This window comes from Mobula hypostoma, chromosome 10, assembly GCF_963921235.1.
Source record: "Mobula hypostoma chromosome 10, sMobHyp1.1, whole genome shotgun sequence".
Classification (NCBI taxonomy): Eukaryota; Metazoa; Chordata; class Chondrichthyes; order Myliobatiformes; family Myliobatidae; genus Mobula; species Mobula hypostoma.
In genome coordinates this window covers 117,667,185-117,694,561 of record NC_086106.1, presented here as the reverse complement: position 1 = coordinate 117,694,561, position 27,377 = coordinate 117,667,185, and the positions used below count along the sequence as shown (strand labels likewise).

General features: G+C 43.1%; 1 protein-coding gene across 1 annotated transcript in view; it reads right to left on the bottom strand.

The window, feature by feature from the left end:
* Window positions 1-7,559, bottom strand: part of LOC134353144 (A-kinase anchor protein 17B-like) — a 62,647-nt gene extending 55,088 nt beyond the window's left edge. The window contains exon 1 of the mRNA XM_063061100.1: window positions 7,229-7,559. The gene's annotated coding sequence lies outside the window, so the exon portion shown is untranslated. The remainder of the gene's footprint in view (window positions 1-7,228) is intronic.
* Window positions 7,560-27,377: the final 19,818 nt, after the last annotated feature.

Genomic DNA, 27,377 nt, shown 5'->3' with positions numbered 1-27,377 from the left:
GTCATATCTTTCTAATGATTCGATGCCAACCTTTACCAGCAGAGCCATGCCAACCCCTCTGCCTACCTTTGTTTTCCTTCAAAAGCACACGTAACCTTGGACATTCAGCTCCCAACTACAACCATCCTTCAGCCATAATTCAGTGATGGCCACAACATCATACCCAACAACCTGTAAAAGTGCAACAAGATCATCCACCTTATTTCTTATACTCTGTGCATTGTGATGTAACACCTTAAGTACGGTATTTGCTATCCTTTTTGATTCTGCATCCCTAATGCACTGATACCCACCCTGCTGGCTGCAATTTTGTCCTATCATCTGCCTGCCATTCCTGACAGTCTGACTGCATGCTATCTTTGCTTTTTCACCATCTGTCCTATCCTGAGTCCCTTCATTCCGGTCCCACCCGATGCCAAATTAGTTTAAACCCTCCCCAACATCTGTAACACACCTGCCCGGGAGAATATTGGTCCCTCTCGGGTTCAGGGGTAACCGTCATTTTTGAACAGGTCATACCTCCCCCAGAAGAGATCCCAATGATCCAAGAACCTGAGCCCTGCCCCTGCACCTCAGCCATGCATTTATCCGCGAAACCTTCCTGTTTCTACCCTCACTGGCACGCGGCACAGTAGCAATCCAGAAATTACTCCTCTAGAGGTCCTGCTTTTCAGATTTCTGCCTAGCTCTCTGAATTCTGTCTTTAGGACCTCTTTGCTTTTCCTTCCTATGCCATGGTACTAATATGTACCAAGACATCTGGCTGCTCTCCCTCCCTCTCCAAAATGCTCTGGATGCAATCCAAGATGTCCCTGACCCTGGCACCTGGGAGGCATCATGCCATCCGGGTGTCCCGTTCACGTCTACAGAATCTCGTCTGTTCCTCTGACTACTGAGTCCCATATCACTACCTTCTTTCCCTTCTGCACCATGGACCCATGCTCAGTGCCCAGAACCTGGTCTCCATGGCATTTTCCTAGGAGGTCAGCCCCCACAACAATATCCAAAACAGTCTACTTATTATTGAGCGAAAGGCCATGGGGTGCTCTGTGCTAACTGCCTACTCACATTTCCAGTTCTCCTGAAATTCTAGATTCTCTCTACTTTGGACTTTGTCCTTGATGGTTCACTGATACAGTAATCAAAACCTAATCATAGAGTCATATTGAATAATAGAGCACAGAAACAGGCTATTTGGCCCAACCAGTCCATGCTGACCACAGCATCCTCCCTGCTAGTCCCAACTGTCCACGTCGGGCCCATAAACCCTCCAAACACTTCCCCTTCATGTATCTGTCCAAATGCCTCTAAAATGTGGCAATTGTATCCGCCTTGACCTCTTCCTCTGACAACTCATTCCAGGTAAAGTTACCTCTCATCTCTCGTTCAGATCCCTCTCCTATTTCCTTGTATCGGTGCCCTCTAGATTTGGACTCCCCAACTCTGGAGAAAAGACTATAACTGCCCACCTTATCCACACCCCTCATGATTTTATTAACACCTGAGGTCACCTCTCATTCTCTTACGCTCGAAGGAATAAAGACCCCGTGTGGCCAACCTCTCCCTAAATCAGGTCCTCTGGTTTTCTGCACCTTCTCCAGCTTGACAATGTTTTCCCTACAACAGGGCAGCCAAACTGTACACATTATCACATTGTTCTGCCTTCTTCACACTGTCCCTTTCCCTCATCCATCCCAAATGCTTATCTTGAATAAAGTATTACCATGTGTTGAACATTTTACATTTAATTTCAAGTACGGTACTGTGCAAATTCAGGTGGAGTTTTAGGTAGGTGTGTGTGTGTGTATACACACACACATATATATATATATATATATATATATATATACACACACACACATATATACATATACACCCTTTGAACCCTGAACTGTTTGAAGTGATGGACAGGTGATACCCCAGCAGGGGGATAAAAAGGGACAGGTTCGCTAAGGCAGGACACACACGACACCCGGAGGTAACGAGACCCTGGAAGCGGTGCGTCTCTCACAAGTCGGTGGGAAGTTTTGGACGGCTGGTCATGGGATCAAGCCATAGACGCACAGGGTGGAAAGGCACGATCAGCGGGAACCTGGTGTGTGTCCACCCTTGCCTGGGTGCCAGGTTCACCGCAGAGAAATGATCGTATCGGGAAACGGAGGGGTCACGGTCGGTGACCTCAGATGACATCACAAAGGACTTGCCCGAAAGCTGACTGCGAAGGTCTGTGTGGAAGCCGTTTTGAATATTCATTCGTTTTGCTCTCTCCTTCCCCCACATTGTCCATCGCCACGGCAGCGATTACTGCGAACTGAACTGAACTAAATTGAACTGAACTTTGCGTCACTTTGAAACTGGTCATTTACCCCTAGACAACGATAGAGCTTGATTGATCCTGTTATCTTAATTCTGTGTACATGTATGTTTATCATTGCTGAACTGTTGCATTCATTATCCTTTTGATTAGAGTACTGTGTTGCTTGTTTCTTTAATAAAACTTTCTTCTGCTGGTTTGGCAACCCAGTTACGGGGTACGTAACAACACATACACACACACACACACACACACACACACACACACACACACACACATATTATATATATATATATGCCCGAGACCCATGCACCATGCTGTAGTAATTTAACGTTTGGCACTGTACTGCTACCACAAAGGAATAAACAAATTTTATGACATGCGAGTGATGATAAACCTGATTCTGATATAGTTCTCTATTGTGGACTGAGAGTGGAATAGGAGGGGGAATCATGGTTCGGAAAAAGGGAAGGGAACAGTAAACACCAGAGAGACATTCTGTAATGATCAATAAACCAATTGATTGGACTCAAGTGACCTTACCTGGTGTCTCAGGACTAGGTATGGCTGCATCCACTCCACTCCCAACCCAACACTCCTCTGCCAACTGTCCCGCACCCCTCCCACGGTGTTCCAACCTCGCCATTCCCAACATTGCTCCCGCCAGATTTACAAACTTGCTCTTCACTCCACGTTGGCAAATGCAGTCCTGTGCAAAAGTCTTAGGCAGCCAAGCTAAATGTATATGCCCAAGACTTTTACACAGTACTGTACAGCTCAATGCAAAACACATATCCTTTTGAGTCCAGGTTCTCTGTCCAAGGAAAACTATTCAGTAGTAAAACTTCAGCTAATTTTCTAAAGTCCAAGGCCTATCAGCAGATAGTGAATTCAGTGAATTCAACAGATGCATTATAATCAAGTTTATTTGTCATTTGTTCTTCAAAACAAACAGTGAAATACATCTGGAGGATGCGCTGGGGGCAGCTCGCAAGTGGCATCATGCATTCCACGCCAACATAGCATGCCTAAAATGTTCCGTAGAACAACACAGAACCCAAGCAACAAAAACAATCCCCTTTCTTCCTCCCACCCAAATACTACGCAGTCCTTTAACCCAAGCATAGGCTAAGCCTCCAACAGACTTGGGCCCGCAGACAACGAGCTTCTTCCTCCCCCGGGGACTCGCAAAAATTTGCAGACTCGGCTCCAACCCACAGGCCTCGACTTCCAGACCTCCAGTTTGACCCTCAACATTGGTGTGTCCTGTAATCAATCACCAAACACCAGGCCTCCACCATTTTGCGAGCCCAGGAGGTCACTGGGACTCGCTCCTCCTGCCCACGCATATCACCGGCTCTGGCACCCACCAACATCTCACTGGCCTGGGAGGGGCGGCCTTGCCTGTCTGACATCTGGCCACAGGTGCCTCACGTCCAAATAGCTCGTCTCTGAACACGGAGCAGAGACTTAGACTGAATTCTAAATTCCCCCACATCCCTATCCCTAGATTATCCCAAAATCTGTACATTGTAACCAACCTTTCACTCCAGAGCAGAAATGGCTAATACCAGGGGCATAATGTTAAGGTTATTGGAGGCAAGTACAGGGGGGATTTCAGAGGTAGTTTCTTTTTACTATGCAGAATGAGGCTGGTGCAGGGAATGACCTGCCAGGGGTGGTGTACAGGCAAATACATTTGGAGCATTTTGTAGATGGACACATGGATTGAAGAAAAATGAACGGCTATGTGGGAAGGAAAGGTTAGACTGATCTCAGAGTAGGTTAAGGGTCAGCACAACATTGTGGGCCGAAGGATTGTAATGTTTTATGCTCTTCTGAATCATATAAAAACAAAATGCACAACGTAACATGTATATTTTAGAGATATTCTGGGTTGTCTGTCCCAAATAGGTGTTGTTTCATTTTCGTTGAGGTTTCTCTTAGGCTACTACAGTAAAATGTTACATCTTGTCAGTCTTGTTGTATGCTTCCGAAACATGGACTATAACACCAGAACTCCAAAGAAACTTAGAAGCAACAGAAATGTGGTTTCTTTGAAGAATGCTGAAAGTATCATATCGAGATAAGGTAACTAATGAGACAGTACTCCAACCCATACAAAAAGATCTTTAAATGATAATATTAAATGAAAGGAAACTTAAATTCCTGGGCCATGTCATCAGAAAGGGAGAAATAGAATGCCTTACAAGGCCGTATGCCTGGGAAACACGGAAGAGGAAGGCAAAGAAGAAAATATATGGACACTGTGAAAGAACTAACAGATCTAAGTGTGCGAAATATCATTGACACTGCGAGGGATCGTTCAATGTGGACAGCCATGATCACCCAAGCGTGTAACACGCAATGCACATGAAGATGATGATGATTCTGGGTTAAGATTCAGATCAAAATGGGATCAACTCAGAAGTCTGGAACTCCCAGTAATGACAAAACAATAAGTTACTAAGATTTTATCTTCTGCAAGAAAGTTATCAAAAATCACAGAATGTACTGGAGGAAGTATTAAGAGGATGTTAGACTCATTTGTTGCACTTTTGAAAATGCCAAGCATTTCAAAACTCTGTACAACATACAGGGAATTAAACATATGGAAATATCAAGGGCTAAAGCAGATGTCCTATTTCATGAGCACTGTAACTCAACTGGCCTTGACAAGTTTCCCTAGGCTGGAAGGTAAATGTACCGATATCTTCAATGGATCGGCTGGACTACACAGTACACCACCAGCCTTTATAAAAATCATTTGCTTTCATTCTTACTTAAGTTCAGCAATGAATCAAAATCCAATTTAAGATTTGCTTAAAGGTTCAACATTACTTAATGTCATTTCCAGTACACCAGTGTAAAAGAGAACAAAATAATTGTTACTCTGGATCTGATGAAGCATGAAAAAAAACCCCGCAAACAATATATATTAATACATATGGTTTTATACATAGGTTTATTGTATGTCCATAAAGTGATGCTAAGTACAGTTGTGTCTGTACATAAGGGATCTCTTACAGGAAATGATAAAGTACTGCTGGTTGGGCGCATGGAGGGGTGGGTTAGTGGCTGGAGGTGTTGATCAGCCTTACTGCTTGGGAAAAGTTAACCAAATAGCATTTGGCAATTTGTACACTGTTACAAAAGATTCATTATGATGCCTTTCAATAAGTAAATATTTTGTCCATATTTCAACTTCAAAAATCTACATCACCAGCCAACTCAATGGTTTTTGACAAAACTACTTCATCTGTTACTCCTAGAAACAGGAGCCCGAAGACCCACACTCACATCAAGAAACAAGTTTTTCCCCATGCCACACCCTAACCTCTGCCATCAAATTTGTGAATGGTTCATGAACACTACCTCACTGTTCCTTTTTTTGTTGCACTGTTATAGTAATTTGTATTAATTTTATGATTTTTTTTACAGTACTGCTTCTGCAAAACAATAAATTTCATGTCATACAAGTCAACAATAATAAATTTAATTCTGAAACACAGAGGCGTTTGCCCACTCCGTTGCAGAGCCCCACATTCTTGTCAAAAACTGGGCTCTTGCACCTGTTGCAGTGTCAGTGCCAAACTTGGATACTTTACTCTCTACTCACTCCTTCAGGTCATCAATGAGAAGAGCCAACAACATCGAATGCCAAACATAATGTTTTCACAGCTGTGAAGCAACATTTTCCTCGATTATGTTGATCTACCACGCTCGAGTCACCACCTAAATAATGTCACTCTGCCACTCAATAGGATGACCATGCACAGCGATGAAGAACTGATGAAAGCGTTCTGCTGCTCAGCACCTGGGGAGAACTGCGCTGCCAAATAGAGCTCAGTCACCTGCTAAGCCAGCTCGGTTTCCCTAAGCAGTTCTGATGAAGTGTCTCGGCCCGAAACTTCGACTGTTTGTTTATTCCTTTCTCCTGACGCTGCCCGGCCTTCCGAGTTCCTCCAGCATTTCCTGTGCGCTGCTCTGGATTTCCAGCATCAGCAGAATTTCTCGTGTTATCTACTCCCCAGAGACCAGATTCCCCGGTGATTTGTCTACATTGTTCGCAGTTGCATGCAAGAAATTCAGAGTCACCTTCTCTCTACCCGTCCACCCATGCCCACTTACCAAACATAGGTCTCAGGCCAGCAATGGGGCACAGGAACCCAGCTCATCTATACAGGACCCTGGTCAGACCCCACTTGGAGTACTGTGCTCAGTTCTGGTCACCTCATTACAGGAAACACGTGCAAACTATAGAAAGGGTGCAGAGGATGTTGCCTGGATTGGGGAGCATGCCTTATGAGAATAGGTCGCGTGAACTCAGCCTTTTCTCCTTGGAGCGACGGAGGATGAGAGGTGACCTGCTAGAGGTGTATAAGATGATGAGAGGCATTGATCGTGTGGATAGTCAGAGACTTTTTCCTAGGGCTGAAATGGCTATCACGAGAGGGCACAGTTTTAAGGTGTTTGGAAGTAGGCACAGAGGAGATGTCAGGGGTAAGTTTTTTTACGCAGAGAGTGGTGAGTGTGTGGAATGGGCTGCTGGTGACAGTGGTGGAGGCGGATACGATAGGGTTTTTTAAGAGACTCCTGGACAGGTACATGGAGCTCAGAAAAATAGAGGGCTATGGGTATCCCTAGGTAATTTTAAAGTAAGTACATGTTCGGCACAGCTTTGAGGGCTGAAGGGCCTGTATTGGGCTGTAGGTTTTCTATGTTTCTTTCTGTAGCGCTTGCTCTCCATGGTTATCTTTGGAGGAAAGCCTTTGGGTCCCGAGTGACTCCACAATAGAACAGTACAACACGCAGACAGGCTTTTCAGAACGGTTCCACCGGCCCCCGACACACTCAACGGGATCAGTGCACCCACATACACACAGTCACGGCACGTACGCGCGGAAAACTTGCCTGAACCCCGCGGGCGTGGCAACGACACCCAGGAGAACAACTGCCCTCGTTTACTTTTGCTCCGAAGCCTCGGGGCCACTCGACATGTTCCCGCTGCCCGATCTGCAGAAATGCCACTGCTGTACATAAAAGGGGGGGGGGACACTGAGTCGCTTAAAGGGCAGGCGGTGCCCGACGGCAAGTCCGGTCGGTTCTCACTTGCTGCGCCTCACACGGCCGGACTCCGGGCTGTTGTTTGCCCCCTCCCTCTCTCTCCTCCCCCTCCTGCCCTGCGAGTGACTTGGCGGTGCCCTCTGGCACAGAGACGCCCTCACAGCGGAGAGCAGGAAGCGCCCGGCCGCTGCGCCCGCACTGAGCATGCGCGGGGCGTCTCCTCTTCCTGCTCCGCCGCGGGCACCGACACGCCCACTTCTCCCAGAGCCAGGCGTGAGCGCCCGGACTCCTGCAATTATTACAGGACCCAAAAAAACCGCAACTATCTTCATTTGCGAAGCTCTGTAATAAATAAGAAATGCAAACGTGTGTACAGATGAAGTCAGTTGCATATACACAGATGCTAAGCACTTTCAACGTTCTTAAATGTTACAGATTTGATCCACATTTGCCCAGTTTTATTATCACGATACATGTCGTGAAATTTCAAACAAGGGAAAATCTGCAGACGCTGGAACTCCATGCAACACGCAGAAAATGCTCGGAGGAACTCAGCAGGCCAGGCAGCGTCTAGGGAAAAGAGTACAGTCGAGGTTTCGGGCCGAGACTCTTCCGTGAAATGTGTTGCTTTGTGGCAGCAGTACTGCGCAAGGAGTAAACATTAAAATAAGTTACAAATAAATTTTGCTAATGTGGAACAGCGACTCATGAACACAGATGCTGGTAACACAGAAAATGCTTGAGGAATTCAGCAGATCGGGCAACATCTATGGAATGGAATAAAGAGCCGAGACCCTTCATTAAGACTGGAGGGGAGGAGGAAGAAATAGCGAGGTGGTGTTCATGTGCTAAATCCAACCAACAATAGCTGCTCGCTTTGTACCTAGAACGTAGAAAACAGATGGGAGCCTTTTGGCCCACAATGTTTTTGCAGAATTAATTAATCTAATGACACCTAATCCTGGCTGTTCTGCAAGTAATCCTGCATTCTCTGCTTATTGAAACCTACCAAAAACTGATAGACCAGGGTAGAGAGTTGCTAGGAGAGTTTAGGATGCAAGGGCACTGGCTCAGAATAAAGAAACACCCCTTTAAAAGAGAGATAAGAAAGAATTTCCTCACCCAGAGGGTAGTGAAATCTGTGGAATTCATTGCTGCAGATGGTTGTGGAGGCCGGGTCATTGAGTACATTTAAAGCAGAGGCTCGTGATTGGTAAGGGGGCGCAGGGTTCTGGGAGAAGGCAGGCAAATGGGGTCAGCTATGATTGAAAGGCAGGGCAGACCCAATGGGCAAAATGACCTAACTGGGCTCCGATAGTTTATGGTCTTACATTCATGTGCCTAAGGGCCTCTTATACATGGCTGTGTTATGTGCCTCCTCCACCACCCCAGGCACCCACCTCTCTGTATAAAAGAGTTTTATGAACAAGTTGTAGAAGATTGTTGGACAGGTATATGTATAAGAAAGTTCTGGAGAGATACTGACTATTCACAGACCGGCTCAGATAGGAATCTTGATCAGCATGAACCTGAAGGGCTGAAGGGCAGGTGTCCTGCTGTACGACTCTGCCACTCTCTGACATAGAATAGTAGAGCACACGAACAGGCCCTTCAGCCCACGATGACTGTGCTGAACAAGATGCCGCAGTAAACTAAATCTCTTCCGCCTGCACGTGATCCCCATCTCTCCATTCCCCGCATGTTCACGTGTCTACCCACCCAGCAGCCTCTAGAACATCATATGTGCTCCCACCACTACCCCTGGCAGCCTGTTCCAAGCTCCTACCATTTTTTGTGTGGAAAATTACATGCCCTGTAAACAATAGACAATAGGTGCAGGAGTAGGCCATTCGGCCCTTTGAGCCAGCACCACCATTCACTGTGATCATGGCTGATCATCCACAATCAGTATCCAGTTCCTGCCTTATCCCCATAACCTTTGTTTCCGCTATCTTTAAGAGCTCTAATCATCTCTTTTTTGAAAGCATCCAGAGACTTGGCCTCCACAGCCTTCTGGGGCAGAGCATTCCGTATATCCACCACTCTCTGGGTGAAAAAGCTTTTCCTCAACTCCGTTCTAAATGGCCTACCCTTAATTCTTAAACTGTGGCCTCTGGTTCTGGACTCACCCATCAGCGGGAACATGCTTCCGCCTGCAGCATGTCCAATCCCTTAATAATCTTATATGTTTCAATAAGATCCCCTCTCAGCCTTCTAAATTCCAGAGTATACAAGCCTAGTCGCTCCAATCTTTCGACATATGACAGTCCCGCCATCCCGGGAATTAACCTTGTGAACCTACACTGCACTCCCTCAATAGCAAGAATGTCCGTCCTCAAATTTGGAGACCAAAACTGCACACAGTACTCCAGGTGTGGAGGTGCACACAGTACTCCCCTCTCACCTTAAATACATGCCCCTTTAGTATTAAGCACATCTCTTCTTCTTCTCGTGGGTGCCGTCCCGAATCCAGGGTTGGCGGCTATGCACCTCCATCTTCTTCGATCTTGCGGCAGCACCGAGTACAGCCTCTCCTCCAGTTTGTTCTCACTGGCCGCCTTGGCATTGCCCACCACCGAACTCGAGCCCGAGGCTGTGTCGGCCTCCAGCCACGGCCGCTTCTTTGAGCTCAGCCCTTCCCTAGGCGGAGGCGGAGGCCTTGGGCAGGTCCGGGCACACAGTGTAGCGCCCAAGTTCATCATGTCTCTTCTAACTAGGTGCATAGCATATGATTCGTAGATACGTAGTGAGGCTTTAATCTCACGTAAGCATATCTACCCAGGGAGAAAATATTTTGGCACACCACACCCACATTTCTCATCGTTTTTCAATCAACTATCAGTTCTCCCCCTCAGTTTCCCTTCAAACTACTTTCAAGTTCGTTGTTGTTGTTCAGTCGTTCAGTCGAGTCCGACTCTTCGTGTCCTCAGGGACCATAGGGTCCATAGGGTTTTCATGCCTTTATTCCGCAGAGATACTGCTGCTGCCCAGGCTGGGACCCGGCTGGGTTTGAACTCAGGACCGTCGGCCTTGAAGTCCAGTGCTGATGCCACTACACCACCAGCCATGTATTGTCACTCACCTGCACACATGTACACAGCTAAATGAAACAACATGCCGCTGGGACTAAGGTGCAAAACACAGTACATATGTCACAAACAGCACAGAAAATAATATTAATACAATAATATTAAGAGATAATTAAAACATTTTGTATATGTAGAAGTTGACATAAATTGCCTATATGACATATACAACTGTATAATGCGGCTGGCGCTGTCATAAATACTGTGTACTGGGTAGTAACAGGGTGATCAGAAGTCTCACGGCCTGGGGCAAGAAGTTTCCACCCAGCCCTACAGTCTTCGTTATTGTTCTTTATACAGCACCTGCTTCCTTCTTGCTTCCATTCCAGTTCTGTGAGATCTTAAGGTGGTCAATGAGGCCAATGTAGGTCTCAGAAAGTCTATCACAGGGGGAAATTGGAGAAAGAGACACCCAGGACAGCAGACGCTGGAACCCAAACCAACAACCAATCTGCTGGAAGATCTCCGCAGATCAGCATTCTGCCTTCTTCCCCCTTCCTTTGCAGTCCTGATGCAGTCGACTATTTATTCCTCCCCAAAGAAGCTGCCCGACTTGTTGAGTTGCTCCAGCATTTTAGACCATAAGAGTTAGGAGCAGAATTAGACCATTCAGCCCATCAAGTCTGCTCCACCATTCCATCATGGCTGGTCCCGGATCCCACTCAACCCCATACACCTGCCCTTTCACCATATCCTTTGATGCCCTGACCAGTTCAGAAACTATCAATTTCCGCCTAAAATATGCCCACAGACTTGGCCTCCACCGCAGTCTGTGGCAGAGCATTCCACAGATTCACGACTCTCTATCTATAAAAATTCCTCCTTAACTCTGTTCTAAAAGGTCTCCCCTCAATGTTGGGGTTGTGCCCTCTAGTTCTGGATACCATAGGAAATATCCTTTCATATCCACCTTATCTAGTTCTTTCAACATTCAGTGGGTTTCAATGCGATCCCCATGCATTCTTCTACAGTTCAGTGGGTACAGGCCCAAAGCTGCCAAATGCTCCTCATATGTTAACTCCTTCATTCCTGGAATCATCCTCATGAACCTCCTCGTGTCTCTTTCCAATTACAACACATCCTTTCTGAAACATCTGCCGACAATACTCCAAGTGCAGCCTGATTAGTGTCTTATAAAGGCTCAGCATTATCTCCTTGCTTTTATATTTTATTCCCCTTGAAATAAATGCCAGCATTGCAATTGCCTTCTTTACCACAGACTCAACCTGTAAATTAACCTTCTGGGATCTTGCACAGGGACTCCCAAGTCCCTCTGTACCTCTGACGTTTGAACCTTCTCTCCAGTTAGATAATAGTCTGCACTATTGTTCCTTTTACCAAAATACATTATCATACATTTCCCAACACTGTATTCCAACGGCCACTTTTTGCCCATTCGTCCAACTTGCCTAGGTCCTGCTGCAATCGCATTGCTTCCTCAGCACTATCTACCCCTCCACCTATCTTTGTATCATCTGAAAACTTTGCCACAAAGCCATCAATTCCATTATCCAAATCATTGACAAACAATGTGAAAAGTAGCAGCCCCAATACTGACCCCCCCCCAAGGAACACTACAGGTTGCTGGCAGCCAACTAGAAAAGGACCCCTTTATTCCCACTCACTGTCTCCTGCCTGTGAGCCATTCCTCTATTCACGCCAGTATCTTTCCTGTAATGCCATGGGATTTTATCTTGTTAAACAGCCTTATGTGTGGCACCTTATCAAATGCCTTCTGAAAATCCAAGTAAATGACATCCACTGCCTCTCCTTTGTCCACTCTGCTTGTTATTTTCTCAAAAAATTCTAACAGATTTGTCAGGCAAGATTCCCCTCTACAGAAACCATGCTGATTTTGACTTATTTTATCATTAGTCTCCAAGTACCCTGAAACCTCATCCTTAGTAATAGACTCCAACACTTTCCCAACCACTGAAATTAGGCTAACTGGCCTATAATTTCCTTTCTTTTGCCTTCCTCCCTTCTTAAAGAGTGGAATGAAATTTCTAATCTTCCAGTCCTCTGGGACCATGCCAGAATCCAGTGATTCTTGAAAGATCGTGACTAATGCATCTGTTATCTCTTCAGCAACCTCTCTCAGGACTCTGGGATGTAGTCCATCTGGTCCAGGTGACTTATCCACCCTAAGACCTTTCAGTTTGCCTGGCACTTTTCCCTTTGAAATAGCAATGACACTCACTCCTGCTCCCTGATGCTCATGGACCTCTTGCACACTGCTAGTGTCTTCCACAGTGAAGAAAGACGCAAAGTACACATTAAGTTCATCTGCCATTTCTTTGTCCCCCATTACTACTTCATCAGTTTTATTTTCCAGTGGTCCAATATCAACTCTCTTTTACTCTTTATATAACTGAAAAAAAAACATTTAGTATCCTGCTTTATATTATCGGCTAGTTTGCCCTCATATTTCATCTTTTCCCTTCTTATGGCTTTTTGGTTGCCTTTTGGATTTTAAAAGCTTCCCAATTATCCAACTTCCCACTCACTTTTGCTACCTTATATGCCCTTTCCTTGGCTTTTATGCAGTCTTTAACTTCCCTTGTCAGCCACAGTTGCCCACCACTGCCATTTGAGAACATCTTCCTCTGCGGGAAAAATCCCTCCTACACTTTGTGAACTATTCCCTGAAACTTCAACCATCTCTGCTCTGCTGTCTCCCTGCCAGTATCCTCCTCCAATCCCAGATGGGCAAGCTCCTCCCTCATGCCTCTGTAAGTCCTTTTATTCCATTATGATACTGATGCATGTGACTTATGCTTCTCCCTCTCAAATTGCAGTATGAATTCAATTATATTATGATCACTGCCTCCTGAGGGTTCCTTTGTATTAAGCTCCCTAATAAGATTTGAGTTATTACGCAACACCCAATCTAGGATAGCCTTTCCCTGCGTAGGCTCAAGCACAAGTTGCTCTGAAAAGCCATCTCATAGGCATTCAATGAATTCCCTCTCTTGCGATCCAAAACCAACCTGATTTTCCCAATCCACTTGCTTATTGAAGTTCTTCATTACAATTCTGTCATTACCCTCATTACACGCCTTTTCCAGCTCCCTTTGCAATCTCAACCCCATCATCTTGACCATTAATTGGAGACCTATGTATGATACCCATGATGTTTTTTTACTCTTGCAGTTTTTTAAGATTTAACATTCTCTGACTCTATGTTACCTCTTTCTAAAGATCTAATTCCATCTCTTACCAACAGAACCACACCATTACCTATGCCTTCCTGCCTGTCCTTTTGAGCCAAAGTACAGTGGCAAGCAAAAATTTGGGCACCCTGGTAAAAATTTTTGTTACTGTGAATAGTTAAGTGAGTAGAAGATGAACTGATCTCCAAAAGTCATAAAGTTAAAGATGAAACATTCTTTTCAACATTTCAAGCAAGATTAGTGTATTATTTTTGTTCTGTACAATTTTAGAGTGAAAAAAAGAAAGGAGTACCATACAAAAGTTTGGACACCCCAAGAAATTTGAGCTCTCAGATAACTTTTACCAAGATCTCAGATTTTAATTAGCTTGCTAGGGCTATGGCATGTTCACAATCATCGTTAGGAAAGCCCAGGTGATGCAAATTTCAAAGCCTTATGAATACCCTGACTTCTCAAACCTTGTCCCAACAATCAGCAGCCATGGGCTCCTCTAAGCAGCTGTATAGCACTCTGAAAATTAAAATAAATGATGCCCACAAAGCAGGAGAGGCTGTAAGGAGATAGTAAAGCGTTTTCAGGTAGCCGTTTCCTCAGTTCGTAATGTCATTAAGATATGGCAGTTAACAGGAGCGTTGGAGGTCAAGTTGAGGTCTGGAAGACCAAGAAAACGTTCTGAGAGAACTGCTCATAGGATTGCTAGAAAGGCAAATCAAAACCTCGTTTGACTGCAAAAGACCTTCAGGAAGATTTAGCAGACTCTGGAGTGGTGGTGCACTGTTCTACTGTGCAGCGACACCTGCACAAATATGACCTTCATGGAAGAGTCATCAGAAGAAAACCTTTCCTGCATCCTTACCACAGAATTCAGCATCAGAAGTTTGCAAAGGAACATCTAAACAAGCCTGATGCATTTTGGAAACAAGTCCTGTGGACTGATGAAGTTAAAATAGAACTTATTGTCCGCAATGAGCAAAGGTATGTTTAGAGAAAAAAAGGATGCAGAATTTCATGAAAAGAACACCTCTCCAACTATTAAGCATGGGGGTGGATCGATCATGCTTTGGGGCTTGTGTTGCAGCCTGTGGCACGGGGAACATTTCACTGGTACAGGGAAGAATGAATTCAATTAAATACTAACGAATTCTGGAAGCAAACATCACACCGACTGTAAAAAAGCCAAAGATGAAAAGAGGATGGCTTCTACAACAGGATAATGATCCTAAACACACCTCAAAATCCACAATGGACTACCTCAAGAGGCGCAAACTGAAGGTTTTGCCGTGGCCCTCACAGTCCCCCAACCGAAACATCATCGAAAATCTGTGGATAGACCTCAAAAGAGCAGTGCATGAAAGACGACCCAAGAATCTCACAGAACTAGAAGCCTTTTGCAAGGAAGAATGGGTGAAAATCCCACAAACAAGAATTGAAAGACTCTTAGCTGGCTACAGAAAGTGTTTACAAGCTGTGATACTTGCCAAAGGGGGTGTTACTAAGTACCGACCATGCAGGGTGCCAAACTTTTGCTTCGGGCCCTTTTCCTTTTTTGTTATTTTGAAACTGTAAAAGATGGAAATAAAAAAGTAATCTTGCTTAAAATATTAAAGGAATGTGTCATCTTTAACTTTATGCCTTTTGGAAATCAGTTCATCTTTTACTCGCTTAGCTATTCACAGTAACAGAAATTTTGACCAGGGGTGCCCAAACTTTTGCATGCCACTGTATATCCTTTCCCACCTATGACCTTCTTTCAGCCACGACTCAATGAAGCCCACAATGTCATATCGACCAATTTTTAACTGCGCCATGAGTTCATCCATCTTATTCTGAATGCTATGCATATTTAAATACGGCATATTTGGTCCTGCATTCTTTGCCCTTTTGAATTTTGCCTCTGGGGTACAATTCAACTCTCTGCTCTGTCTACATTTGTATCCAATCATTGGCTTGTCTTATTACATTCATATTACACCCATCATCTACTTGTAAACCTGCTGACTCACCCTTAGCTCTATCATACTGGTTCCCATCCTCCTACCATATTAGGTTAAACCATGCCCAATCGCTCTAGTAAACCTGCCCACAAGAATATTGGACCCCCTCGGATTCAAGTGCAACCCGTCCCATTTGTACTGGTCCCACCTGCCCCAGAAGAGGTCCCAATTACCTAGAATCTGAATCCCATGATTACTACCCTTGAGGTCCTGCTTCTCAGCTTCCTTCCTAAGCCCCTGTATTCTTTTTTCAGGACCTCCTTCCTCTTTCTACCAATGTTGTTGGTACCAATATGTACTACAACTTCTGGATGCTCACTTTCCCTTTTCAGGATGTTGTGGATGCGTTCAGAAACATCACAGACCCTGGCACCTGGGAGGCAAACTACCATCCATGTTTCCGTGTTGAGTCTATCACCTATCTGTCCCCCTAACTATAGAGTCCTCTATGACTGCTGCCATCCTCTTCATTTTCCAGCTACAAGGCCAGACTCAATGCCAGAGGCACAGACGCTATTGCTTCCCCCGGTAGGTAACCCCTCCCCCAACGACACTCAAAATGGAGTACTTATTGTTGAGAGGGATGGCCACAGGGGTGCTCTCCACTATCTGACGTTCTCCCTTCTTTCTCCTGACAGTCACCCATTTATCTGTCTCCTGTAGCCTTGGGGTGATTACCTTCCTGTAGCTCCTGTCTATCACCTCCTCACTTTCCCTAACAAGCCAAAGGTCATCGAGCTGCAGCTCCAGTTCCCTAACACAGTCTCTGAGGCAGCGGTCCCCAACCACCGGGCCGCGATGAAACGATATGATTTGGCGATATGAGTCAGCTGCACCTTTCCTCATTCCCTGTCATGCGCACAGTTGAGCTTGAACGCATGCGAGGTCATTACCCGAGCGTCATCCATGTCAGCGCGGGAAGGAGATCAACTCCTGGAGCTTGCAAATGACGACGGGCTGAAAAGTATGTTTGATGTAACATCTCTGCTGGCATTCTGGATCAAAGTCAAGGCTAATATATCCTGAGATAGCCACGAAAGCACTGAAAACGTTGCTTCCATTTCCAACATATCTCTGCAATGAATGCAATGAAAACTAAATTGCGGAATAGACTGGACATAAAAAACTCCCTTTGAGTATTGCTGTCTCCAATCACCCCTCGATAGGACCATCTTGTTGTAGGAAAACAAGCCCAGGGCTCCCACTGATTCAGCGATATTGGTGCGTTGCAATGATTTTATATGTTCATACGGGGAAAATATGTGCTGTGCGTTTAATATCCAAAAGTTACTTAAAATGTTTGATGCTATTGACTTATAAGTGACTTATATAGCCATATAACAATTACAGCATGGAAACAGGCGATCTCTGCCCTTCTAGTCCTTGCCGGACGCTGCTCTCACCTAGTCCCACCGACCTGCACTCAGCCCATAACCCTCCATTCCTTTCCTGCCCATATACCTATCCAATTTTTCTTTAAATGATAATATCGAACCTGCCTCTACCACTTCTACTGGAAGTTCATTCAATACTTACTTCAAGCTCCCCTGTCCTCCCCTGATAATTGACTTATCACTGTATTGGTACGAGGAAATTATGCACTGTGTGTTTAATATTAAGTTCATTAGATAAACCCTTTTAGAAACGAAATTGAGTGTATTAGCCACTTATCACCGATACCCGTATTCCGGTAGTGATTAACGCCTCCCCGGCTCCCCGCCTCCCCGGAACAGAATCGCCAAAAACGGTTTGTAGAAAAAATCGGCACGTACATGCATGCGCAAGTCACGCATGCGTGCGCAAGGCTTCATGGTCGTTGTAGTCTTTCCTGGGGTAAACATAACGTATTTGACTGCTACTCTTGTCCGTTGGCAACCCTACCCCCCCCCCCCAGAAATCCCACATCTGACACCCAGAACAGAACACTGGCTCTGTAGACATAGCCCCTGATTCTCTCCAGAGTTAATTCAGAATAAGAAATCAGGAATGAACCTACCTACCTACCTACCTTGCCTCCACCTGTTCTCGCCGAAGCCCTGTTGAGCCAAAGCCTTACTACTCTGCCTCACACTACTCTGATGATGACTGCTCCGCCAGGCGCCTCTCTTTTATAGAGACTGGGTTCTTAAAGTTCTTTGCTGGACCTGCGCGGGAACATGTGTGTGTGTTGTGCTGACCTTGATTCCAGCTTATACTAAATATCCTCTTCTTGTGTATCTTCCATATCCCCCCATTATCTTCATAATTATGTGTCTATTTAAAAGTCCATTAAACTCCACCAAACTTCCTGTTTCTATTACTAAGCCTATGAACTACATTAGTTCGGATTGGCAACTACATCTCCATTAGCACAGGTGCACCACAAGGCTGTGTGCTTAGACCCTGTTCTAATTGCTTTACACTTATGACTGTGTGGCTAAGCACAGCTCCAATACCATATTCAAGTTTGCTGACATCACCACTATCATAGACTGAATCAAAGGTGGTGATGAATCAGCATATAGGAGGGAGACTGCAAATCTGACTGAGTGGTGCCATAACAAAAACCTTTTACTCAATATCAGCAAGACCAAGGAGATGATTATTGACTTCAGAAGGAGGAAGCCAGAGGCCCATGAGCCATTCCTCATCAGAGCATCAGAGGCGGAGACGGTCAACAACGTTCAGTTCCTCGGTGTTTTCATTTTGGAGGAACTGACCTGGGCCCAGCACATTAGTGCAATTATGAAGAAAGTTCAGCAGAAACTCTGATCGCTCATATTAAGGGTAAAGTTCAGCAGAAACTCTGATCGCTCATATTAAGGGTAAAACTCTGAAACTTACTTCAGAGTTTGAAACTGCTCACTCTCTCCATTTCTGATCCCCCCATGAGGATTGGTATGTATTCCTTCATCTTGCTCTTCCTGAAGTCCACAATCAGCTCTTTCATCTTACTGACGTTGAGTGCCAGGTTGTTGGTGCGGCACCATTCCACTAGTTGGCATATCCCACTCCTGTACACCCTCCCGTCACCACCTGAGACTCTACCAAAAATGGTTGTATTATCAGCAAATTTGTAGTGTTACGTAACCGGCAACAATGAATATCAATCAAGACAGGTTATATAAAAACAACCAAACATTTATTAAACACGGATAAACGATAAAAAAACGAGAACCTTAACCGGAAGTTAACCGCTATGCAGCCGTTCAACAACTCAACTCGGCACTGGCTCTTAAAGCGTTAAATGCGAAAACAGTTATTAAAGTGGTCAAGTCAGATATAGTTCTTAAAATGGTAAATTCGAAAGTCCAACAGATTTATATGTTCAATTCGGAGAGACTTCTTTGGAGAAGGATTTCTTCATAGACACGACTTTCCTGCTGGTTCTGTCCAAAGGATTCACGATGCAGTAAATAAACAGTTTAAAACAACTGACCTTAATTTCTTTTAGAGAGCAAACCTTGCATGAACCCTTTGCTCTTTTGGCAAGAGTTATCTACGATGCAGGTCACTATTCCTCCAACCAAGACTCAATAAGGTTGATCCTTTGTTAAACTGCCGAACGATACCAACTACTCTCAATCCTTCGGGTCCTGTACTTCGATAAAGTCTTCACTCTCCCTTCTACTGCTGGAATAAGGTACATCAGCACATCTAGCCAAAAATTTCCAGTCCAGTAATATTGTACCTTGCGACAGAACGTAACAACCGTTTTAAAAATGAAACTGCATCATAAAAACAAATACGCAACAGAAATGGAGACACAGTACATTCTAGCTGGAAATCTAAAAACTAAAAACTAACTGCGTCATCTGGAGTCTTCCTTTATATACCCATGGTGCACATGTCATCACGTGACCTCACATCGGTGGGAAAATTACATCAGGTGACCTACAAAAGACCATTACATCATTCTCACAAAAAAAAATCACAGATCTCCTTGTGGCATGTAACACCTCCCTCCAAAAAAATTTTGCTCTCTTAAAGAACAAAATTTTAACAATTAACAAGTTATACAAAAAAAATACAAAGGTATAAAATTTACAACATATACAATATATACAGTCTTATCTTTCAGCACTTTACAAACTAATATACAGTAGGAGTGTTACAAATGTTAAAATACCACTCCATAAAAAAAACAAATTTTCATTGTACACTTAACATCTAGATAAACAATCAGCAATCACAAACAACAGGAATTCTGCAGATGCTGGAAATTCAAGCAACACACATAAAAGTTGCTGGTGAACGCAGCAGGCCAGGCAGCATCTCTAGGAAGAGGTGCAGTCGACGTCTCGGCCTGAAACGTCGACTGCACCTCTTCCTAGAGATGCTGCCTGGCCTGCTGCGTTAATCAGCAATCACATTATCTTTACCCTTAATATGAGCGATCAAAATATTGTACTCCTGTAACATTAAACTGTGTTATTAAATAGGAGTTTAATTTCCTTAACCCTTTTCCTTAACGGTCACAGTGGCATGACCAAATTCACCGTTAGCTAAGTTAATAGTTAAGTTAGCTTTTGAAAATTTCTCAAATAATTTCTCCACCGCAGTAATATGTGCTTTCCACGTATTATTTCCTGTAACTAAATCATCAGTATAGGCATCTGTATCTTTTAATCCCTGAATCACGCTATTAATCATCCCCTGAAAAGTACCTGGTGCATTCTTCATCCCAAATGGAAGAACATTATATTCATATAACCCAGATGGGGGTACAAATGCTGAAATCTCTCTACCTCTATCCGTCAATGGAACACACCAATAACTTTTTAACAAATTAATTTTTGTAAGGAATTTGGCCTGTCCAACTTTATCCACACAATCATCTACCCTAGGGATTGGATATGCATCAGTTTTTGTCACAGCATTCACCTTTCTGAATTCCGTACAAAACCTAATACTATGGTCTGGCTTAGGCACCATAACACACAGTGAACTCCAATTCGAATTAGAATGTCTAATAATATCATTCTCTAACATACACTTAATTTCTTGTTCAGCAAGTTCACATTATTCCCTGTTCATTCGATACGGATGCTGTTTTATGGGTTTTGCATCTGCAACATCTACATCATGTGTAGCTACGGTGGTTCTTCTAGGGACTTCTGGAAATAAATCTCTATATTTAAAAATTAACTGTTTCATCTGCTCTCTCTGCTCTGCCTGTAAATGAGCTAATTTTTCATCAATATTTTCCAGAATTTTTAAATTTGGTAACCTGGCTGAAATAATGGTGGGTTTAAAATGAGTTTCAGATGAATCCTCCATTAAGTTTTTATCAAGATCAGACTCATTATTGATCACAACAGTCATAGTAGCAGCTTCTCTCTCATAATACGGTTTTATCATATTTATATGACACAACTGTGTTGTCTTTCTCCGATCTCGGGTTTTTAGCATGTAATCTACATCATTTGCCTTAGATTTAATCTCATAAGGACCATGAAATTTAGCTTGTAATGGGTTCGTTTGCACTGGGAAAGGAACCAACACCTTATCTCCAGGCTTACATGACCTTATCCTAGCTTCCTTATCATACCAAGTCTTCATCTTCTCTTGAGCTAACTTTAAATTTTCCTTGGCCAAGCTACAAGCTTTATACAATCTTTCTTTAAATTTCAAAACATAATCTAGCAAATTAGTGTGTACTTCTTTATTAATCCACTGTTCCTTCAACAAGGCCAAAGGTCCTTGAACTCTATGCCCAAACACAAGTTCAGAAGGACTAAAACCTAATGATTTCTGTACTGCCTCCCTTACTGCAAAAAGTAGTAACTGTATACCTTCATCCCAGTCCTTTTCATTTTCCACACAATATGTCCTAATCATAGTTTAGTGTAGAATGAAATCTCTCCAAGGCTCCTTGTGATTCTGGATGATAGGCTGAGGAAATAATCTGTTTTACTCCCAGTTTATAAACTATCTGCTGAAACAATCCCGACATAAAATTACTACCTTGATCTGATTGTATTTCCTTAGGCAACCCAAAATAAGTAAAGAATTTTATAAGAGCCTTTGTCACCGTTTTGGCTGTTATATTCCTAAGAGGTACTGCCTCTGGAAACCTAGACGCTGTGCACATAATAGTTAATAAATATTGATGTCCAGTTTTAGTTTTTGGCAAAGGACCTACACGGTCCACAATGATTTTTGAGAACGGCTCACCGAATACTGGAATTGGTTGCAGTGGGGCCACTGGAGTAACTAGATTAGGTTTACCCACAATTTGACACATATGACACGTTCTACAAAATGTCGCCACATCTTGTCTTAAACTAGGCCAATAAAAATGATTAGAAATTTTATTCATAGTGTGACAAGAACACACATAGATTAAGATGTAGCTGTCCTGTGCTGGCACCAGTGGAATCAGCAGTTGGTCTGCCACCTGTCTTCAGGAGAGAGAGAGAGATAAGGAAAACAATGGAGCAGCATTTGGAGATGTTAATGAAGGGGAAGGAGAGCTGTCAAGATCGGCTCCCCCTTTGAACCCTGAACTGTTTGAAGTGATGGACAGGCGATACCCCAGCAGGGGGATAAAAAGGGACAGGTTCGCTAAGGCAGGACACACACACGACACCCGAGGTAACAAGACCCTGGAAGTGGTGCGTCTCTCACAAGTCGGTGGGAAGTACCGGGCCATAGACGCTCAGGGTGGAAAGGCACGATCGGCGGGAACCTGGTGTGTGTCCACCCTTGTCTGGGTGCTGGGTTCACCGCAGAGAAACGATCGTATCTGGAAACAGAGGGGTCCCGGTCGGTGACCTCAGATGACATCACAAAGGACTCACCCGAAAGTTGACTGCAAGGGTCTGTGTGGAAGTCATTTGGAATATTCATTCATTTTGCTCTCTCTCTCCTTCCCCCCACTGTCCATCGCCATGGCAGCGATTACTGCGAACTGAACTGAACTAAATTGAACTGAACTTTGCGTCACTTTGAAACTGGTCATTTACCCCTAGACAACGATAGAGCTTGATTGATCCAGTTATCTTAATTCTGTGTACATGTATGTTTATCATCGCTGAACTGTTGCATTCATTAGCCTTTTGATTAGAGTACTGTGTTGCTTGTTTCTTTAATAAAACTTTCTTAGTTCCAGTAATCCAGACTCCAACTAAGTGATCCATTTCTGCTGGTTTGGCAACCCAGTTACGGGGTACGTAACAATAGTTTTCTTTACACCTAAATGACCACCCAAAGGAATACTATGAGCCATAGTTAAAATCTCATTTCGGTAAATTTTAGGAACTACTACCTGATGATTAACTTCCCATTCCTCACTAGCAGGAATTGTAGGTGATCTCCATTTTCTCATTAATATTTCCTTTTCAAAATAATATCCTACTGGTACTTTTTCAATTTCACTATCTGGAAGAGCTTGTTCTTTTAATTTAACTATCTCAGGATCTCTACCCTGCTCTGCTATCATCTCCTTCCGAGATAAAGACAAATCTTCCTGGTCAGACTTACCACCAAAATCCTGATCAAATAATGTAGGTAAGAAAGTTTCTGACACATCCTCAAAATTCGAATCTTGATTTGAACAATCGTGGGTAACAACCTCATCCATTACATCAGTCTTTTTAGCCATAGCTCTTGTTACAACACAGGAAGAACCTGTGTTAGAATCCTGGTTCCTCAGAATTTGAATTTATTGTCAAATGCACTTCAGGAAAAACTTGTCCACCTGCTAAATCATTACCTAACAAAAGAGAAACATCATTCACAGGTAAACTGGATTGTAGTCCTACTGTAACAACCCCTGTAACTAATCCTGACCTTAAATTTACTCTGTGTAAATGTAATGGCATAAGGACACTCCCAACTCCTCTTATATAATTTACCTCACTAATGTCAGACTCATCACTAAATTTTAGCACACTGTCTAATATTAGTGATTGAGAAGCTCCAGTATCTCTAAGTATCCTTATTGGTACTGAATTGGATCCTTCTTTCAAGGATACAAATCCTTCTGTTATAAAATTTTCATATCCCCTCTTAACTTGGTCAGACTCTGACACATCTTCATTAGTATTTCCTAAACCCTGTGAATTTACAGGTGTTTCAATATGCTGCACACAAGCATCTGGGACTAGTTATTTCTCTTTCCTTTTCAATCAAAAGCAATTAGCTACTACATGTCCAGGTTTCTTACAATAATTACAAATAATATCAAAATGTCTTTCTTTCACATGTCTCCCTGCATCCTTACTTTTCTCACTAACTTCAGGTTTAATTTCTGGTTTACCTTGACTCTCTGTGCTATTTTTCCTTTTAAAAGTTTTACCTGGAGAAAATTCATTCTTGTGAATTAAAACATACTCATCAGCTAATTTAGCAATCTCCTGCAATGTAGCAGTGTCCCGTTCATTTAAGTATGTTCTCACTTCAACAGGAATGCTTCTTTGAAATTCCTCCTGCAAAATCAACTCTTTTAATTTATTATACTCCCCATTCACATTTTTAGTGGAAACCCATCTCTCAAAACACACAGATTTCTCATAGGCAAATTCCACATAAGTTTTTTCCACAGATTTATTCAAATTTCTGAATCTTTCTCTATACGCTTCTGGAACCATCTGATATGCCTTTAATATATGCTGCTTAACAATATCATAATCCAGTGCTTGCTCAGCATTTAAAGCTGTATAAACCTGTTGTGCCTTGCCTTTAATTACACTTTGTAACATCACTGGCCATTGCTCTTTCGGCCACTTTAAACTCAGAGCAACCAGTTTCAAAATGCTGGAAATATTTGTCCACTTCAGCTTCATCAAATGGAGGAGCCAAAATAACCTCACGACTAGCAATAAACTGTTTCGTAGAACCAGAAGACTGATTCCTGAACTTTAATTTCTGCATCTCTAGCTCAAATTTCCTCTGGTTTTCAGCTTCTCTTTCTTTAAATTCCCCTTTTTTATGGGCCTCTCTTTCTTCGAATTCCCTTATTTTATTAGCCTCTCTTTCGGCCATTTTCGCTTTAAATCTTTCAAACTTTAACTGTTCAAGATGTAACTGCATTTCCAGATTACTCATTGGAAACCTATCTAACACCTCCTCATCAAACAGTTTCAAAGTAATATATTGCTCAGCGATTTTTCTTTGTATGAAAGCCTTGGTGGAATTCTTCGTAATTCCTTTAATATCCAACCTCCTAGCAATCTCCAATACCTCAGGTTTTCTCGCATTCTCTAAAGACCCCGAGTCAGGCATGTCCATAAACCCATCAATATTCATTGTTGCCGAATACCACTTACACACCAATCAAACTAAAAAAAATCGGGTATTTCCCTTTTCCAATCAAAATAGCAACTACCAGCACTTAAACCCAAAATCGGAACATCACCCGCGAGCCCCCACAGATTATGTTACGTAACCGGCAACAATGAATATCAATCGAGACAGGTTACATAAAAGCAACCCAACATTTATTAAATACGGATAAACAATAAAAAAAAACAAACGAAAACCTTAACCGGAAGTTAACTACTATGCAGCCGTTCAACAAATCGTCACTCGGCACTGGCTCTTAAAGCGTTAAATGCGAAAACAGTTATTAAAGTGGTCAAGTCAGATATGGTTCTTAAAATGGTAAATTCGAAAGTGCAACAGATTTATACGTTCAATTGGGAGAGACTTCTCTGGCGAAGGATTTCTTCATAGACACGACTTTCCTGCTGGTTCTGTCCAAAGGATTCACGATGCAGTAAATAAACAGTTTAAAACAACTGACCTTAATTTCTTTTAGAGAGCAAACCTTGCATGAACTCTTTTCTCTTTTGGCAAAAGTTATCTTCGATGCAGGTCACTATTCCTCCAACGAAGACTCAGTAAGGTTGATCCTTTGTTAAACTGCCGAACGATCCCAACTACTCTCAATCCTTCGGGTCCTGTACTTTGATAAAGTCTTCACTCTCCCTTCTACTACTGGAATAAGGTACATCAGCACATCTAGGTTAAGATTTCCAGTCCAGTAATATTGTACCTTGCAACAGAATGTAACAACCGTTTTAAAAATAGTTTTAAAACCGTTTTAAAAAACCATCATAAAAACAAATACGCAACAGAAACGGAGACACAGTACGTTCTAGCTGGAAATCTAAAAACTAAAAACTAACTGCGTCATCTGGGGTCTTCCCTTATATACCTGTGGTGCACATGTCATCATGTGACCTCACATTGGCGGGAAAATTACATCAGGTGACCTCCAAAAGACCATTACATCATTCTCACAAAATAATCACAGATCTCCTTGAGGCATGTAACAGTAGATGGTATTTTAGCTGTGCCTAGCCATACAGTCATGGGCATAGAGAGAGTAGAGCAGTGGGCTAAGCACACACCCCTGAGGTGCGCCAGTGTTGATCGTCAGCGAGGAGAGATGTTATCATCAATCTGCACAGACTGTGGTCTTCCAATTAGGAAGTTGGGGATCAAATTGCAGATGGAGGTACAGAGGCCCAGGTTCTGCAACTTCTCAATCAGGATTGTGAAAATGATGATATTAAATGCTGAGCTATAGTCGATGAACAGTTGGAAATCCAGAACAACACACACACAAATTACAGGAGGAACTCATCATCTATGGAGAGAAACAAACAGTCAACGTTTCGGGTGAGACCCTTCATCATTGTTATTCCTCTCTACTGAGAGGATCTTCAGCCTGACCTGCTGAAGTTTCCCCAGCATTTTGTGTGTGTTTCTCTCCAACAAAACATAGAAACATAGAAAATAGGTGCAGGAGTAGGCCATTCGGCCCTTCGAACCTGCACCGCCATTCAGTATGATCATGGCTGATCAACTCAGAACCCTGTACCTGCCTTCTCTCCATACCCCCTGATCCCTTTAGCCACAAGGGCCTTATCTAACGCCCTCTTAAATATAGCCAATGAACTGGCCTCAACTGTTTCCTGTGGCAGAGAATTCCACAGATTCACCACTCTGTGTGAAGAAATTTTTCCTCATCTCGGTCCTAAAAGGCTTCCCTTTTATTCTCAAACTGTGACCCCTTGTTCGGATTTCCCCAACATCGGGAACAATCTTCCTGCATCTAGCCTGTCCAATCCCTTTAGGATTTTATACGTTTCAATAAGATCCCCCCTCAATCTTCTAAATTCCAGCGAGTATAAGCCTAGTCGATCCAGTCTTTCATCGTATGAAAGTCCAGCCATCCCAGGAATCAATCTGGTAAACCTTCTTTGTACTCCCTCTATGGCAAGAATGTCTTTCCTCAGATTAGGAGACCAAAACTGCACACAATGCTCCAGGTGTGGTCTCACCAAGGCCTTGTACTCATTCTTAAAAGCATGTCCTCATTCTTCTGGGTGTGGAGCCATACCACTGTCCTCTCAGAACCAGGATCAGAATCAGAATCAGGTGTAATATCACTGGAATATGTCATGAAATGTGTTGTTTTGTGGCAGCAATACATAATAATAAAAACTATAAATTACAATAATAAGTGGTTTATTAAATTAAATTAAACTTAATTTAGAATTAATCTAATTTAATTAAACAGATTCATTAAATAAGTAGAGCAAAAAGAGAGTAAAAATATTGAGATGGGAACGTGATCACCCGACAACCAGCCCATTTAATCATCGGTCAACGAAGATTGATTATCTCTGCACACTGTTGTGCGGTTTGTTTAAAATAGATATTTGCCTGTTTATCTCTACAACCGTAACTCCGATTCAGCAGACTTCATTGGCTGCGAAGCACTTTGAAAAGTTACGACAAGGACGCGGAA